The sequence below is a fragment of the Trachemys scripta genome, chromosome 14 (genome assembly GCF_013100865.1).
Source record: "Trachemys scripta elegans isolate TJP31775 chromosome 14, CAS_Tse_1.0, whole genome shotgun sequence".
Classification (NCBI taxonomy): domain Eukaryota; kingdom Metazoa; phylum Chordata; order Testudines; family Emydidae; genus Trachemys; species Trachemys scripta.
This window is the reverse complement of record NC_048311.1, coordinates 35752174-35769222: the sequence shown is the minus strand read 5'-3', so window position 1 is coordinate 35769222 and position 17049 is coordinate 35752174. Positions and strand designations below refer to the sequence as shown.

The following is a 17049-nucleotide window of genomic DNA, read 5'->3' as shown; positions in this document are numbered from 1 at the left end:
GAAATGCACTGCACTGGGCTGGGCTCCAGGCCCTGGCTGGGAAGGTGGGTTTAGCTTGTATTTCTCATTTGGAAATAATAAAGCAGAACATAGTTTCTCAACCTCTCAGCGTCTCTTGTCATGAATAATGAATCAAAATGGGCTTTCATGGAAGCCTCTTGGAGGTGTTATTTCTCTTTCCCTGAGCACCACAGACCGCAGATGCCAAAGCAGCCAGCTCTGTGGGATTTCAGACTCTTCTATGGGTCTGGGGGGAAAATCCATCTGGTTGTCCTGTCCCATTCACCCGCCTTCTGCCGAAGAAGAGTCAGTCAGGCTGGGGAGGCATTTTTTTTTGAACCTCTGTGGAGCAGTGATAGAGAGGAGTCATGATAACCTGTTCTTTAAAGTGGTGGTTCTCAACCAAGGGTACACGTATCCCTGGGATTACACAGAGGTGTTCCAGGGGGTACATCAACTCATCTAGATATTTGCCCAGTTTTACAATACAGGTCTGTTGCATCTTACGCACATTTAACATGCGCGATTTCAGCTTTACGCGGTCGGCAAGAACAAAAAAAAGAAAAATAACAATTTTAATACTGTACCTGTAGTGCGGGCGATTCCGCCCGCCATTGCACTCAATGTAATTTTGACTATATGCGGTTTTTGCTTCGATTCATTTTATAAGGATATGGTAATGATGAGAAAGGAGGTAATTGTTCAGTAACAGTGTGGCTGTGACGCTTGTATTGTTATGTCTGATTTTGTAAGCAAGTTGTTTTTAAGTGAGGTGGAACTTGGGGGTACGCAAAACAAATCAGCCTCCGGAAAGGGGTACAGTCGTCTGGAAAGGTTGAGAGCCACTGCCTTAAAGCACCTTGAAATCCACCAATGAAAAGTGCTATCTGAGAGCCAGGTATTCCTCTGATTTATTTTTGGCCATGCAAAGTGAGGCCCTGCATTCAGTGCAATGCCGTTTGGACGCAACGCAATAGCTTTTGATGGCTGCACCTGATCAGTTCTAACATTTCTGGATGTGTTCCAGGCAGCCCTCGGGAGAAGGCTGCTGAGTTTAGTGAACGTCGGAAAATTCTGAGGGATAATGGCGGATGCATGGGGCTCTCCAGGCATCTGGTCCCTAGCCCCCTCTGCTTCAACCAGTTCTGCAATTGTCAAATGTCTGGTACTTGGCTGCCGCTGAGCCCTGGAGGGCCAAAAGGATGGTGATGTTGCAATACCTAACATTTAGGTGTCTAGAAAAATCACTGAAACAACCCTGGGATCCAGAAAGGCTGAATTAGTCAGCTAGGCTCCCTGTACCGTGCATGGGGAAACCAAGGCACTTAAGGATGGAATCTACAAAAGCCAGCATGCTAGGCAGGGAGCCTCCTAAACTAGGCGATGAGAGATACTGATATGGGGGGGGGGGTCCCTCAGTCTCTCCTGAAGAACCTGTCACACTTTGCAGCAGTCATTACAGAGTCCTTGGGAAAGGACTGGGCCTCCCAGGCAGGTGCCCCGACCCCCAGACTGCAGAGTCGATCTCTCGCTGTGGTGCGGTGAACGTTCCACCTGGGCCGGGCTTGGCACAGAGGGGCCTTTGATGAAGGTCTCCCCAGCACAGACCCTGCTGGGGGAGCAGCAGCTGCTCAGTGTCCGCTCCCAGATCCCAATGGAGGAGGCAGCAGCTCATGACCCAGGACAAAAAACAGAGACAGATGGAGCGCAGCCTCCTCTCTCTGAGCAGGGACACAACAGCTACTGAATAGCTGCCCCCACCTCTCTTCCCACCAGACCCCCCAACCTGGGAGGGGATCAAGTGTAGTTAGGGTTGGATTAAGGCATAGGCTATTTGCTACCCCCATCCCAGGTGATAGGGAAAGGCAGAGGTAGCACATTATAATAGGTGGACCCTTAGCCGTTATAATTTGCTACCCCAGACGAGGAGATGGAGAAAGCTGAGAGAGGAAATTATGATGGGAAAGCCCCCCATCCGTCATAATACGGTACCCCTGGACCAGAGGATGGGGAAAGGCAGACACAGCAAATTGTGACAGGGCAGCAAAAGCGATCAGCAGCAAATGGTGCTGGCAGCTGTTCACAGCGTGACCGTGGCTGGGGTCTGGGAGATCCCAAACCCGGCAGCTGTCACTTTCCATCTAAATTCCCGTAAGGGAGAATGTGTCCTGGACACACTCAGGAGGGAGAGGGAGGATCCTGCACAAAATCTCTTTTCCAAAGCAAATAGCCCAACCTCTGGGTCATTTTCTTTCCCTTTTTCCTTCGAGGCAAAGGAAAATGCATGGAATATAGGTAAATAATGACTAAAAAGCAACTGTATTATATGTTGAGTCTTTGCCCTGCCTTTGCTAAACCTCTGACTCCCAGAAGCTGGGAATGGGCGACGGGATGGATCACTTGATTACCTGTTCTGTTCATTCCCTCTGGGGCACTTGGCATTGGCCACTGTTGGAAGCAGGGGTGCTGGGAAAGGGGAGGGGCATGGCCCTCCCACTTTTTGAAAATGGATCCGCCTGGCCTATCCACTTTTCACCATGGCCCCTGGAGGTCTCGCCCCCCTGGCCAGGCTAACAGCATCACGCTACAGACCCTCCACCTGCCGGGGTGGGGGGGGCCAAGAGGAGCTCCTGACCCGTGTCCTTGCCCTCCAGGTCCCCCACCCAGGGCAGGTGGAGGATCGCTTGCTCCTCACAGCTGTCCGCCTGCGTGGTCTTACCATGGCCAGGCTGCAGCTCTGAGGCCCGGTTCCCCAGCTGGAGCCAGGTTGGGGTAAGAACCGCGCTGGTAGCTGTGGGGGGCCGCGAACACTCCACCTGCCCTGTATGGTGGGGCCTGCACGGCGGGGATACGGCCCAAAGCTGCTCTTGGTGCCCCCATCCCAGTGGGTGGAGGGTCTGCAGCTCCCAGCCCACTCTGGCTTCCAGCTTGGCCGGGGTCAGAGCCTTGGGCGGAAGGGATGGTGCCATGGAGGGGGCGGGGGCCCCTGGTCCTCCTCTTTTTGGCAGGCTCCTCTGCCCCTGGTCAGAAGACCAGGATATTGGGCTAGATCAGGTGTGGGCAAACTTTTTGACCTGAAGGCCACATCTGGGTGGGGAAATTGCATGCAGAGCCATGAATGTAGGTCTGGGGCAGAGGGCTGGGGTGCGGGAGGGAGTGTGGACTGTGGGAGGGGGTGCGGTGTGCAGGAAGGGACTCAGAGCAAAGGGTGCGGGGTGCAAGAGGTGGCTCAGGGCAGGGGTCTGGGGTGCAGGCTTTGCCCCAGCGCCCCTTATGTTGAGCGGCTCCAGGGTGACAGCGGCACGCAGTGGGGCTAAGGCAGGCTCCCTGCCTGCCCTGGCCCTGCGCCGCTCCCAGAAGTGGCCAGCATGTCAGGCAATGACTCCTGGGGGTGGGGTGAGGCAGGTGGCTCCGCCGTGCACTGCCCTCGCCTGCGAGTACCACCCCCGAAGCTCCCATTGGCCGCGGTTCCCCAGCTGTAGTTCACCCTTCCCTGGGCTAGATGGAATATCGGTCTGACCCAGTGTGGTTGTTCATAAGAACATAAGAATGGCCATACTGGGCCAGACCAAAGGTCCATCTAGCCCAGTATCCTGTCTTCCGACAGTGGCCAATGCCAGGTGCTTCAGAGGGAATGAACAGAACAAGTAGTCATCAAGTGATCCATTCCCAGCTTCTGGCAAACAGAGGCTAGGGACACCATCCCTGTCCATCCTGGCTAATAGCCATTGATGGACCTATCCTTCATTAACTTATCTAGTTCTTTTTTGAACCATTATAGTCTTGGCCTTCACAACATCCTCTGGCAAAGAGTTCCACAGGCTGACTGTGTGGTGGGTGATGAAATACTTCCTTTTGTTTCTTATGTTTTGCTGAAGTTTCTTGTTTCCTTTGCTCTTATCTTCTGTTCGTAATTCCCCCAGCTCTTTGCATCCTGTGGCTTGACATTCTGGGGTTCCCAGAAGGTGGTTAACTCTGGAAAAGGAGCCTGTTGGATCTTAGGAAGCTTCCCTGGGATTAGTTCAACACAGGGCTACAAAGCTAGCAAGACAGAAATAGCAATTTAAGAAATATAGCTGTAGGTCTATTCCACAGGCTTGAATTAAAATATTGCATAAGCAGCCCGGCTAGCTCAGTCGGTAGAGCATGAGACTCTTAATCTCAGGGTCGTGGGTTCGAGCCCCACGTTGGGCGAAGCGAGTGTTTTTTTAAAGTGCAAGGTGTTTTAACCATATCTTCCCTGGAAATAAATGTCTGTCTGTAAAAATAGCTGTTTCAACCGTCTTTTTTTTTTTTTTAAAGAAAGCAAAGAGAGAGAGAGAGAGAGAGAGACGCCAGATGCTAGTTCCTGCTCAAGGAGTAATGGCACCCTCTTTCTTACAATCAAAAGATAATATTCTGATCTCCTCTTCTTTCTTTTTCTGTCTCAGCTAGAACAGAAAAACAGTCCAGATGCAATTCCCTGTCATCTTTTGTCTCGGTTGACTGGGTTGATTATTAAGGGGGATTGCTCTGGAGACGGACAAACAGCTGATGGATAATTTGAATCACAAGAAAAGGTTCAGCAACAAAATTAGCAAATATGATTTTTCTATCCAGCAAAATGGAAAAAAGGTGGTGTGTGTTGATTGTTCTTTTTTCTGTGCATTTATTATACATGCAACCAATTATATTTGAAACAGCAGAATCTAAAATAAGACTATGTTAAAAATTTTGCTTTATTATTTTTTTTTAAAGTGCTTGAAACAAATTGCTCCCACAACTTCAGTAGATTTGCCCCAGGGCTGACTTTGGCCTAACACTGATTAAGGATTTCAGACAAACAAAAACATCTCTTTGATTTATATTGATTTGCATCGCAGTGTCCTTTATACTGTTTCATTTTTATAAATATTTATAGAGTAGATTTGTGTTAGTTAAAGTTCTTAAAGGGAGACTGGAGTTAATTTTATTTGAAACTGACTACATTTTTAATCCAGTTTTTGAGGAAACAGCCATTAAATGGCACAACCTACACTTTTTTTTTAATGAGGGTTTATTGAACTCCCCTTCTGGTGTATGTTTTATAAATGTAGTTTCAGGATGGGAGAATCTGACTAAACTAACTGACTAACAATGAAATTGACTAGACACAAACTTGTCAAAGGCAACAAGTGAACACCCTGAAAAAAATAGAGAAAAGTAAGATTGAATAATGCCGGCATAGTTAACATATTTTATCCTCTATAACAAAACATTTTTGTTATGATTTGCTGAAGTTTCTTCTGATTCACCAAAACTACATGAGTGAGTGTGGCTTGTGTATGGAGGAGGGAGGGGTTTCAGTGAAGGACCCTGAGGGTGGGGTGGGAACTGGGCAGAGGAAGAACTTTGAACCATCCAGGTGTATTTTTTTAACCTTCTTGTATTATTCAGGTCTTCTGAATTCAGGTGCTGACTGCACCAAGGAAGAGAAGTACAAGCAGCCTGGGTTTGAAAGCACCAGCACCCTCTGTATAAAATAGTGAGCTAGATTTTTTTTTAGAAACGCAGATGTTTTTCACAAAAGGCTTTGTCCTCCCAGTTCTGATGAAGCCAGGTACTTGTGGGATTTAATTGCCTGGATTCTGAGGGATTCTAGCATTTTGCACAGCTGTTGTGTTTCAAATCCGCTGCAGAGACAGTACAGGTACCTTGTCTGGAATCTGAAGAAGCCAGATGTGTTCACATTGTGAACTTCACAATGACTGCTTTCAGGTTTGGTAGATACCAGGCGCTTGTACCAGTCATCCTGCTGGATGAATTACTTTGACTGGATTCTGCCAGTTGTGTCACACTTGTGCCGGGATTCCTGATTGTATCCCGGCTGTTTCACACTTAATACCCTTCAATTTTGCCACCAACGGGTGTTTTAAAACTTTCTGCCCCCTGCATTCTTCCAGATCTAAGTGGTGCCCACATCTGGCTGGACGCTGGTCTTTGTTTAGAAGCCATGCTACATGCACGGGTGTGAATGAAAGGGAATGTTACACAGGAGGAGATAAATCAACCTCTCTGGGAGGCACCTTTTAAATAGCTGCCGGTGTTATTTTATCTAGCAGCAAGAAAACAGCAACACTTGGCTAGAACAGGCCTGCAACTCTCACACCAATGGCTGTAGCCGCTGTAAAGAAAAACGCAGCCAGCTGGTTTCTGTAGTGTAGTGGTTATCACGTTCGCCTCACACGCGAAAGGTCCCCGGTTCGAAACCGGGCAGAAACAGCCTTGCTTTTTTTCCCCCACTCTAAGAACCTGTCTTGTTTTGCAGTCTCTCTTCGGGCACCGTCATTGCCAGGGAATTGTCATATTTCTCCACCTTCATTTCTCTCGCATAAGGAGAGTTCATGTCAGATCTTTAATCAGCATGTCCCTAAGTCGCCTAAAGCACAGCAGACTAAAAATAATGAAAGAATGTTTTACAACTTGATCTAATATTTAGGTATATTTGATTTTGTCCAGAATTGCTCAATTGACTTTCAATGGGATTTATATCACATTCATGATTATGATTGTTGTTTGGGGAGGAAATGAGTGCTATGCTGTGGGTAACAATAACAGAGAAATAAACTGACCTTGGGTATTGACCAGCGTTTTCTTTGCCTTTGTGTTAAACTGGAAGGGGAATAAAAGGCATGGAGACAAGCTGGAGGAAAGGGTTTCCTGGTCATTGACAAGCTCATTCACACAGGGAGAAAATGTTCTTATAGTTCCCGCGGTTTGTGAAACCGCTGCCTGTGTGATTTACGGGTGTATGGGGGGGGGGGGGGGGGGGGCCCCCCCCCCACCTGTTTTGCTGGATTACCTTTATTATGGCCAAATTCTGCACTCAACCTGTTTCTCCTCCACTTTACCTTGCCATGTATTTTCACAGTGGCTGCCTGAGTCTTTCCAGACATCGATTTTTCCCCCCATGATCACTCCCCCTGTACTGGGATCCACGTGTTTTCACCATTATTTCCCCTACACTAGGATCCATGTATTTTCACCATTATTTCCCCTGCACTGGAATCCATGTTTTCACCATTATTTCCCCTGCTGTGGATCCATGTGAGTTCAACAATTCTTTTTCTTGCACCAAGACCCATCTGTTCTCTCCGCATCAGTTAGAGTTTTTTTGTCTACATAACCTGTAGATTTTTTCCCCATGGTCACTCCCCCTGCACTGGGATCCATGTGTTTTCACCATTATTTCCCCTGCACTGGGATCCATGTGTTTCACCATTATTTCCCCTGCACTGGGATTCATGTGTTTTCACCGTTTTCTTTCCCCTACACTAGGATCCATGTATTTTCACCATTATTTCCCCTGCACTGGGATCATACATACGATGTCATTCACGAGCAGCTATTCCTGCTTAAGGCCCGTCTTGTGTAGTTTACCACTGTTGCATACAGGAACAAGGTACTTCTGGACTAAGTTATTCAGGACTATCCCTGAATCACTCCATGGGTTTGCATTTTGTTAGCCCCATGCGTCTTCACCCTGTTCTTGACTAAATCCTTCCCTATACAGCCAGGCATTTGGGCAGTGAATTTTCAGGCGCTCAGATGCACACGCGTGGATCCTGCCTTCTGTCTGTCAGGTGTAGCACCTGATGTTTTATAAAGCGCCTAAAATGTGTCCTGCATCCCAGCGGGAATGCAACCTTCATGCCTTCTTCAGCAAACTGCAAATATGGAAGGAACTAGATTAAGAGTCTAGGGTTAATCCCGGAGAGGGTCTTGTGGCCAGGCGTGTTTTCCAAGCGGTCAGCTGAGAAAAGAGGCAAATTCCAATTTGCAGGAAATCAACAGCTATAGAGACGACACACCGCTTTCTGAATAACCCCTGCTAAATCTGAAACTTTGCAACAGCCGCCCGGCTAGCTCAGTCGGTAGAGCATGAGACTCTTAATCTCAGGGTCGTGGGTTCGAGCCCCACGTTGGGCGCATGTTTTTTTTCCCTGTCCCCCTCTCCCCAATGAATTATTTCTAGATGAGCCCAGGCACACAAAACCGTGCATTTAAAATTAGGACCGCGTTTTGATCCGACGAAAATAACCCCCCAGCGGAGAAAAAACGTGTCACTGCAATGAGGAAAGTCTGAGAAATGAACAGCTGCTTTGAAGTCACTTCAGTCACCCTCCCATTCCCTCTGATCATTATCCTGGTCCCTGCCTTGCTGAGATCACCGTCCCCCACTCTGTTCTAGAGATCACCGTGCCCCACTCTGTAAGGACAAGGGGAGAGTTTCAGCGTCTTGTCACTTGCAGGGAATTCCCCCCCCCCCCCCCCAGTATCAGGGTCACACTGTGTCTATTTTACCACGCCGCCCTATTGAGAGGCAGGAACTGTAGGTAGCCCCAGTTCATTCATTGCCTTTCCCAGCTCAGGTTGGACAAGGGAAATTGAAAGCTATTCAGCTACTGGTAGCACAGAAATCTGCCCCCACTGAGGGCTTCATCTTGCACCATTGAAGCTCATGAGAGATTTTCCAGTGACTTTAAAGGGAAAAGGAGCAGATTAGGGAGCTGTGAGGTATTCTATTTTGACAGGAGTGTGACCACATCTGAATAAACTGTAGCCTCTCTGATTGGATGCAGTTAGATCAGATTATTTAGATGCTGATCCTGGGGTTTAATAGATGCATAGCGTAGCAGATAAAACAATGTCATAAAGGAAAATAAAATATAAATATAATACTGTGACGAACTGGGACTGTTCTTACTGTGGTCTTTGAATGCTGACAGGGGAGTGTGGCTAGGATGGTCTGCATTGGGGGATGGGCGACTGACAGACGGAGAATACCTGAGCATGTAACATGAGAACCCAGGAAGGGGTTAGAGGCCAGGTGATACCTTTGCCCGGGAAACTGAACAAAGGCTGTGGGAGGGGTCGCTTAAGGGAGAGTTTCAGAAGCTGGCTAGGGGCTTGGGTGGGAGGCAGACGGGGCTCTGACCTCCCAAAAATGTGCCCGGGGACCCCAAGATGGACCTAACTGAGGGGGTCCTGTCATCTGTGCCTGTAAGACCTGTCTTGGACTGTATCCCTGTCGTCTAAATAAACCTTCTGTTTTACTGGCTGGCTGAGAGTCACGTCTGACTGCAAAGTGGGGGGTGCAGAACCCTTTGGCTTCTCCAGGACCCCGCCTGGGAGGACTCGCTGTGGGAAGCGCACAGAGGGGCATATGCTGAATGCTCCCAGGAGAGACCCAGGAGGTGAAGCCGTGTGAGCTTCTTGCCCTGAAGCCAGTCTGCTCAGAGAGAGGAGGCTCCCCAAAGTCCTGACTGGCTTTGTGGGGAGCAGTTCCAGAGCATCGCCCGGGGACTCCGTAACAAATACATAACAGGGAACAATAAAGTAAAACAAGGATAACATTTGAATGGGTAGAAACATTTTTGAACAAAGAGTTATTTAATTGCAAAGCGGGCTTCTGTGAAAAATGGATAAAAATGCAAAAATGTTGATTTTTTTCAATTTTTATTCATTTGCCATTTATTTTTTCAACCTTTATTATCATAGACATTAATGAAAGGGTTACGAAAAGCTTTTGTTTTCATTTCATGAAAACTGGCTTTTTCAGTAATTTTTTATTATTATTATTATTTTAAAACAAGAAAAAAAAAAGGGCAAAAAATTGTTCAGTTTCAAAGCTGGTGAAAGGGTGAAACTTTGATATTTTTTTCCCCACCATTTTTTTTAATTGCCAACCAACTTAATAAACTGAATGAAATAAAGTAGCAAAAATAAAGAAATTAATAAAGTGGAAATTATTTTTTTTTAAAAAGGATACCAAATGAGTATAATAATATAACATAAAATATAATGACTAAAGGCTGGATCCAGAATATAGATTACCCAGTGTAGCAATTGGTACCTTGGACCCCAAGCCTGCAAATACTTATGCACATGGTAAGTATTTGTTACCTTCATGGTAGCAAAGTTAAACATCTATGTAAGTGGCTGCAGGATTGCATGCTAATTTAATAATATTGGCTGAGATCCTGCAAAGAGTTAAGCATATGCTCAATTTGCGCACTGAGAGCTTCACTGACAGCAGTGGGATTATTCAAAGTGTATAATGTTAATCACGTGTGTGGGTCTTTGCAGCGCCAGGGCCATTGTCTATCTAGTGCTGATTCCTTCAGAAAGCCCCAGCTTCACTGTTGCCTCAATTGTATTTCATCCCACTCCCCTTCTTCCTTCCTTTGTAGCTGGCCACAGGTGCATTTTTGAAGCCCCATCCTGTGACTGTAGCACAGAACTGCACCGGTTAACAGTTGTGATCAGAAGCATAATGTAAACGAGAACTAACTGTATCCCCCTGTCAGGGCTGCCCAGAGGATTCAGGGGGCCTGGGGCAAAGCAATTTTGGGGGCCCCTTCCATAAAAAAAAGTTGCAATACCATATTCTTGTGGCGTGGGGGCCCCTGCGGGGCCCGGGGCCTGGAGCAAATTGCCCCACTTGCCCCCCTCCTCTGGGCAGTCCTGCACCCTGTGTATGGCTTCAGCAACCTGCCGGGTTGAATTTATTCACTCAAGATTGACACAACAAAATTCTTCACAATTACACCAACCCCCTAAATCTAGGTAATTCCCATGGTCAACTTCTCACTTGTAGACTCTTATAGCGATCCATGAGTTCACGTTTGTTACCGGCTTGGTGAACTCTAATTATAGAACACACCGCCAGTTTGGGGTGTCTGCCTTGTTTTTGACAGTCTGCCCTGAGGTCAGCACTCACAGTCGGCAGACAGCATCACCAGCTCAATTACATGAATTTGAAGACATTTGAACTCAATTTCTGGATACATTTCATTAAAAAACCAGTTACGCTACTGAAAGAATGCCTGACCTTCATTCCACATAGCCTCCCTACTCCCCTCCTTCCCTGGTTTTCCTGTTTACGAGTGGCTTGTATTTTACGCTCGTAACACCTACCCTACTGTGTTATGTCTACATCAGGGATTGGCAACCTTTGGCACGCAGCCTGCCAGGGAAAGGCCAGGCCAGGCCGGTTTGTTTACCTTCAGTGTCTGCAGGTTCGGCCGATCGCAGCTCCCATTGTCTGTGGTTCGCCGTCCCTGGCCAATGGGGGCTGTGGGAAGGGCGGGTTGCCGATCCCTGGTCTACGTGGTACCGTTTGGTTTTGTATCAGCTGGTCTTGCAGCTCTGATGAATTGTAAAACTGTATAATTCTGTTGGAGAACCTGTGCAGTGTGTTGGATTCAGAATTATACACAAGCTGTAACTCACTTACCTTTATGTGCTTTTTTATTGGTTTTGTTTTTCACATGAAAACAAACAAAAAAATGAACCTCACATCCAGACACACACAATGGTTCTCTTATTCCCAAAACACTTCCAGGCAGGAAGTGATTCCAGACTAGTGATTCCAGTCAATTTCTCTGTATAGACGTGACCTTAGCAACTAAGGTCCAGATTTTAAAGATACTTAAGGCCCTAGAAACCAACTGGTGTTAGGCACCTGGACATTTTGGAAAAGCCCATTAGACTCCTAGCTGCATCTTTAGGTATCTAAATACCTTCTGCAACACAGCCTGCTACTTACCAACAGTAGCAGGGGCTGTATTTTCAGTGCTGAAGGTCCTTGGTTCAACCCTCCTCAGTGACTATGGTACTTGTATGCATGTGGCCATAGACAGGGGATACATAGGCACTGGAAAACTTTAGTTTTTTTCATAGGTGTAGTTTGACTTCTATATTTGGGGAGGGGAGGGACCAGTGGGGCTTGGGCCAGCTCCGTGTGGCAGAGCCTGGGGAGGGAGCGCCACCTCCACCCCTGGCTCACCTCAGCAGGCCACCCAGCCTGTCAGGGATTGGGAGTGGGGTCACAACCAAAAACTGTAACTCAAAGCGGGGTGGGAGGGAGTCTCAGCTCAAAAAGTTTGAAAACCGCTCAGCAGGGGCACTGGAATGCATGCGGGGAGGGGCCTGGTCCCGTCACTTTTAAAAGTGGACAGGTCCCACTTTTTATGGGGCCGTAAGGGTGAGCGATTGGGGAGAGGGGTGGAGAGAAGCATGCAGGTGGCAAGGCATCTGGGGAAGGGGCGGCATGGGAGGGCAGGGACATGGTTTGGGTGCTGGTGGCACCCCCACTTTTAGGGAGCTGGAGAGACAATGGAAGACCCAACAACCTTTTAATGGCTGGCAACCAAGGCAAGCAGAGTCATTGATGAAGCAAAAAACAAATTCCTTTATCTGGTGTCTTATTCTGATACGACGGAGTAGTCTAAAATCCTACACTGATGATTTTATGACACAGGACACTTGGCTTCCCATAGATTGAGAAATGAGGAGATTCTCAGGCCAGGAGACCATGGTGATGGGTCACTATAAGAACCCAAATGAATAGAATATCTTACACACCACAGAGGAAACTTGGAGACAAACAAGAATTTCATTTGTCAAGTCCCTTCCACCAAACAATACAGAAAGTTCAACAACAACAAAAAAGTCCTTTCTTTGTTGGCTGCTGGGAACTTTTGAATAACTTCATACTTCCTATTAGGTGCCTAAATGGAAGAAGTTGGGTGCTGAGCAATTTTGAAAATCCAGCCATTTGGGAATAATTATTGGTAACCTGAGCAGGGTCTGAAAGAGCTCTCTCGTGACATCTTGTGCTGAGCTGGGGAAGAGGATTTCACGAGCTGACCTTGTTTGCATGGGCACACCCACCCAGCCTAGGTGCTCGGCATGATGGGACTGCTTTGCCTGAATGATCACTTTTGGCTGGTGTTGGATCACAAGTCACTTTGTTACTGGGGGCAGGGGCACTAAAGGGTTGTTATCCTTGTTGTGTGAATCAAGGGCAGCAGAATTATGCTTGGCATACCCTGATTGAGGACCTCACCCTCAACTAAACAGCACTCACTAGGCAGGGGACATGGGTGCCAAACCCAACACCATTAGAATTGAAAGGGCAGATACTGGTCCCATTCTCTTCTTTATTTTTCCACTATGTAATAACAAAACTGATTAAGATTCAAGTGGGAGTCTTGTTACACACCAACAGAGATGAAACCACTGATAACTAGAGTCCTACTAATGCTCTAATAAATTTGTTAGTCTCTAAGATGCCACAAGTACTCCTGTTCTTCTTTTTTAGAGTCCTACCAAATTTGTGGTCCATTTTGGTCAATTTCATGGCCATAGGATTTTAAAAATAGTACATTTCATGATTTCAGCTGTTTAAATATGAAATTTCATGGTGGTGTAATTGTAGGGGTCCTGATGCAAAAAGGAGTTGTGGGGTGGTTGCAAGGTTATTGTAAGGGGGGTTGTGGTGCTGCTACCCTTAGTTTTGCGCTGCTGCTGGCGGGGCACTGCCTTCAGTGCTGGGCAGCTAGAGAATGGCTGCTGCTGGCCGGGAATCCTGCTCTGAAGGTAGATTCATAGATTCATAGATTATAGGACTGGAAGGGACCTCGAGAGGTCATCGAGTCCAGTCCCCTGCCCGCATGGCAGGACCAAATACCGCCTAGACCATCCCTAATAGACATTTATCTAACCTACTCTTAAATATCTCCAGAGACGGAGATTCCACAACCTCCCTAGGCAATTTGTTCCAGTGTTTAACCACCCTGACAGTTAGGAACTTTTTCCTAATGTCCAACCTAGACCTCCCTTGCTGCAGTTTAAACCCATTGTTTCTGGTTCTATCCTTAGAGGCTAAGGTGAACAAGTTCTCTCCCTCCTCCTTATGACACCCTTTTAGATACCTGAAAACTGCTATCATGTCCCCTCTCAGTCTTCTCTTTTCCAAACTAAACAAACCCAGTTCTTTCAGCCTTCCTTCATAGGTCATGTTCTCAAGACCTTTAATCATTCTTGTTGCTCTTCTTTGGACCCTTTCCAATTTCTCCACATCTTTCTTGAAATGAGGCGCCCAGAACTGGACACAATACTCCAGCTGAGGCCTAACCAGAGCAGAGTAGAGCGGAAGAATGACTTCTCGTGTCTTGCTCACAACACACCTGTTAATGCTCTGTCATCAGCAACAGCACAGAAGTAAGGATGGCATGGTATGGTATTGCCACCCTTACTTCTGCACTGGTGCTGGCAGGGTGCTGCCTTCAGAGCTGGATGCCTGGCCAACAGCCACTGCTCTCTTGCTGCCCAGCTCTGAAGGCAGCGCAGAAGTAAGGGTGGCAATACTGTGACCCCCTTAAAATAACCTTGTGACCCCCCTGCAACTCCCTTTTGAATCAGGACCAGTTTGAGAAACACTGGTCTCCCCCATTAAATCTGTATAGTATAGCACACAAAAGATCAGATTTCAAAGCAAGGTGCCCCTGTTGGCGGGTGAGCACCTGAAGATGACCTCTGAACTTTGGATCTTCACTGACTAAGGACAACAACCGTGAGTGGGGTGTGGTGGAAGCATATGGGAGCAGCACATTAAAGGAAGTTTTGGTTGATGCACTTAAGAACTTGAGGCAAAAGAACACTGCCCAACGTGCTCTGGGGTGGGTGTTTTGCCCACGGTTTTATGTTTATGAATCCTGATTGCGGCGTTTTCCCTAATTAATGCCGGGTGACTTCCCTCCTTTTATGAAAAGTTTCTTTTCTATGCTCAGACTCTGTGCTTGCGAGAAGGGAAGTGTTGCTTCTTGGAGGTGGCCAGGGGTGGTGTGCAATTGTCCCAGGTTATTGTGGGTGGGAGCTCGAGCCAGTTGTGTGTTGGATCGATGGAAAGGAACCCCTAGGTATAGAACCCAGTCGTGGTTGCTGCTGACTCCACTTGGCAGAAGGGTTACAGTAAGAAATATTCTTAGAAATTGAGACTGGCTCTCACGCAATTGTACCCCTCACTCACTCACAAAGAGTGGTTCTCTGTCCACCTCTATTGGCTAGGCAGGATACAGAAGTTTTGAGTCCACTATAGCCTTGGAGGAAATGGAGATTGCCGGCTCACACTTTTTATTACGGTGACATTTATTACAGGTTAATAAAGGATTAACAGAGCATTTCAAGAAATGGTCACTCAATTGTTGGCTGGGAGTTCAAAAGCCTGACACTCTACTACATTTCTCCGTTTATCTTTCGTAACGTGGTAATGTCGGAACACCGCACCTGATCAATTCCAACATATATGGGAACGTTCTAGATGTCAGTGGTCACAATCCGATTGATTCTGGGGGAACAAAATCAGAAAACAAGAAGGGGAAAAGTAGAGGGCACGGGGAACCCCTTCCATCTGATTCACCTAGCCACAGCTTCAAGCACCTCTGTAAATGTCTGTAGATCAAACAACAGGTTGATTGCACCCCCTAACACCTTCCAGCATAACAACATCCCTGCTCCTCCTCCCAACAGAGTTTAAAATGTTGCTACCCCGAATGACTCATCTCCCGGACAGAACAAAAACTAACCAGGAAAGGGGGGGAAAGTTATAGGGAGTCACTGAAATAGAGGGGAAAGGAGGGTGGACTGGAGGGATGCAAGAGGTCTCTGGTATGTGCAATAAATTCAGCCTACAGAAGCAAAGAAGTATGCGACCTCCTCCTCCCCATTTAGACAGGTCGACAGATCAATAGATTGCTTATAACCATCGATACTGACTCCTACGGACATGCTTATAACCTTCAACTGATGCACCTATAGCACATACTAATCACGTCTGTAACATGCTTCTAACAGCTATTAATTGTTTATTAAAACTTTTATAAATAAAACTTGACTATCAAATGCAGCCTCCTTTTCTCCTTTAGATCAGGCTGTACCAATTCATGCTTTTAGCTCCAGAAGTCTCAAGTTCGGTTCCGGCAGGTTTTCTGAGCAGCAATGGTACATGCGGACACGGAGATTGGAATTTTTAACACTTTGTAGGGAATTTGACCATCTGTGAGGACTGAACCCCCTGACCTCTATCCAAAAGCATAAGCACCTTCTGCTTGGGCTAAAGGGCCACATCCATTAGTCAGACCTAGCTAGCGATGAAGTTATTAGACCTGGTTGGAAAAAGGGAATTTGTTTACTAGATTTTAAGGCTAGAAGGGGCCATTTGATCATCTAGTTTGATCTCCTGCTTTATATAGGCCATAGAATTCCACACAACTACCCCTGTATTGATTCTCAGAGGAATTTTCAGGGGCATATGTCCTATGGGAAGTTTTCCCAGTGGGAAATTCCAGTTTTCCCATGGGACTATTAGAAAAAGAGAGGGAGAGTAAGAGAATCCTATTTTCTCACATTTTCTGACTGTTTCCCAACTTTTTCCAGCTGGAATTCAAGTTGGAAAGTAGATTCCCACTAGCTTTCCCCCGCTTGGGGATTTCCCAGGGGGAAATGCCCAGTTTCCCAGAGGAACGCTATTTTATTTGTTTTGATTAAACGAGATTTTCCATTTGTGACGCTGTATGGAATATGGGGGACACTTTATATGATAGTGTTGATATCAATATTATAAAATTGCAAGGAATCTGACCAGATATGCCGTGTGAGGTATCTGCAAAAATGTTATACTTTGCCAAGTATGATAATCTTCTTTAGATGTTTGTATCACCTTTGCATTGTGAGTTATAGATGTGTAAGTATATCTTTATTTCCAACTTGTGCTATGTTTCTGGCTGACACCCCCAGACTGATTGGCATCAGCACTGCCTAGCCTGTTCGATGGCTATCCAGGGTCATCAGCTGTACAATGAACCCATTGAAAGAAACCAGGGACTACACTGTATGAGTCAGCAAGACACGTAGAAGCATGCCTATGGAAGGGACCTCTATGGCTTTTCCATGGCATGTGCTGTGAAGCTTGTGTTTGGGACACAGGAAGTACAAGTCACATGGCAAAAGAATATAAAGGGAAGCTGCATCATCTCCATTTTGTCTTCATTCCTGCTCCTTACCTCTGGAGTAACTTTTCTACAAACTGAAGCTCTGAACAAAGGACTGAATGACCCATCCAAGCTGTGGATGTGTTCCAGAGGGACTCTCAAGCCAGCAAACTCACCAATACTGCTAAGAATCTGGTATACGGACTTTGAAGTCTCTGTATGTATCTGATTGCTTTACCATTTAACAACTCTC

General features: G+C 46.7%; 3 non-coding genes across 3 annotated transcripts; all 3 read left to right on the top strand.

The window, feature by feature from the left end:
* Window positions 1-4121: 4121 nt before the first annotated feature.
* TRNAK-CUU lies at window positions 4122-4194 on the top strand. The gene has a single exon. It is a non-coding gene; the product is annotated as a tRNA-Lys (tRNA).
* A 1973-nt stretch (window positions 4195-6167) lies between these two features.
* On the top strand, window positions 6168-6240 carry TRNAV-CAC. The gene has a single exon. It is a non-coding gene; the product is annotated as a tRNA-Val (tRNA).
* A 1634-nt stretch (window positions 6241-7874) lies between these two features.
* TRNAK-CUU lies at window positions 7875-7947 on the top strand. The gene has a single exon. It is a non-coding gene; the product is annotated as a tRNA-Lys (tRNA).
* The last annotated feature ends 9102 nt before the right edge of the window (window positions 7948-17049 follow it).